Below are 1978 nucleotides of genomic sequence, written 5' to 3'. Positions count from 1 at the left end.
CACTCCCAACTGAAAGGCCTCTTGAGAATGCTTGAGAGAGGCAGGCGTGGAGGTGGGGAGAGATGACCAAGAGGCTCCTAAGAGAGGGATTTACATGGGTTGCAAGTGCAGAGTAGGAGTCTGGGGTCTGGGGTCTGGGTCCAGAGGAAGGTCCAGTGGAATTTTCTCAAAAGCTTGGGAATGGGAGGGATGCTTAGAGTTCTTATTTAGAATAAGGTTCTATGGGCATTTTCCCAGTAAGGCTTGGAGATGGATTGGTGGGGGCCAGGGGAGGTGAGCTGCCCAGTTTTGAACATTCCCTCAAGATAGCTGGTAGGTTTGTAGTGGGTCTCCCAAACCTGTATTTCTTTTTTATTATCATCATAATCTTCTTTATATTACATTAGATTACATATAACTTTACAGTGTATTACATTGTTTTTTCAAAAGGGAATGCCATGCATGTCAGTCAGTACAGAGACATTAATCTCCCCACTTCACCATTCCATATCTTTTCTGTTTTCCCCAATCATTATTTTTATTATTCTAATTATTTTTATAAAACAGTCAATTGTTATTTCTCGTTTTGCTTGTAAAAATACTTTGCCCATCATGAAATACTTCTCAGACCAATCCAGTTGAGAATACTATACATGTCATCATCAACAGTTAATAACCCCTATCTGTTTCTCACTAACGTCCTGTCTCTCTATTGTTCACTTGCTATCTTTCTCTATCCTCTTCTCTTCACTTACCCCATTCCACACTGTCCTATTCTCATTAAGTACCTTCACTGTGTTTATGTCCTCCGAATTTTTGCTCTCTATTATAGAGTGCGGATAGTCGGTATATATTGAGTGGATACATACAATATCTTTCTTTCATAGCCTGGCTTACTTCACTCAGCAATAGATCCTCCATATCTGACCATTTTCTATCAAATTCCAGGGTCTTGTTATTTTTTATGGCTGAGTAGTATTCCATAGAGTATATATACCACACTTTTCCAATCCATTCATCAGTTTGTGGACATTTAGGTTGGTTCCATGTCTTGGCAATTGTGAATAATGCTGCAATAAACATGGATGTGCAAGCACTTTTCTGACTGAGCGTTCTCCTGTCTTTTGGGTAAATACCCAGAAGTGGGATTGCTGGATCAAATGGTAGTTCTATTTGTAGATCTTTGAGGAACCTCCATATTGTTCTCCACAGTGGTTGAACTAGTTTACATTCCCACCAATAGTGTAAGAGGGTTCCCTTCTCACTACATCCCCACCAATCCTTATCACTTTTTATATTCTTAATCTCTGCCATTCTGACAGGGGTTAGGTGGTATCTCATTGTGCCAAACCTGTATTTTGACAAGGCCCTCAGGTTGTTCCCCATCCCCTTTTAATTAATTAATTAATTAATTTAGAACTTCCTTTTTTGGAACCAGCAGTTGGCATAATGGCTATGTCACTGGACTCCCATGTAGTCAATTGTGGTTCAAGTCCCGGACCCAGTGGCTTAAACTCACACTGGATGCATATGTGTGTGTGCCCAAGATCCTGAGAGGAGAATGGAAGAGAGAGGGGATTTAGGAGTGGCCATGCCCCCGGAGGGTGATTTCTCACTTTCTGTCCCTCTGTCTCTCTCTTTTCTGTCGAGCGCATGTGCCCTATAGCAAAAACCGCTCCAAAATAAATAAATAAATAAAACAAAATAAAAAATAAAGAACTTCCTTTTTAAAAAATTCATTAATTATTTCATTCATTTTAATTTGACCAGAGAGGGAGGGAGGGAGGGAGAGAGAGAAAGAGAGAGAGAAAAAGTTAGAAAGCAAGCTGCCAGGTCAGGGACTCAAACCTCAGTCAGCCACATGGGAGTCCAGCAACCTTAGCCACCATGCCACCTGCCGGCTCTCTCCCTCCTCTTTCAAAAAACATCTTTATTAAACTGGACCAGCCAAGTGGCATGCTGGTTGAGGGAACCAGATCCCACATGGTTGACTCTGCAG

This window comes from Tupaia chinensis, unplaced genomic scaffold, assembly GCF_000334495.1.
Source record: "Tupaia chinensis unplaced genomic scaffold, TupChi_1.0 Scaffold144756_1, whole genome shotgun sequence".
Lineage (NCBI taxonomy): Eukaryota > Metazoa > Chordata > Mammalia > Scandentia > Tupaiidae > Tupaia > Tupaia belangeri.
Note: the sequence above shows the minus strand (reverse complement) of the source record.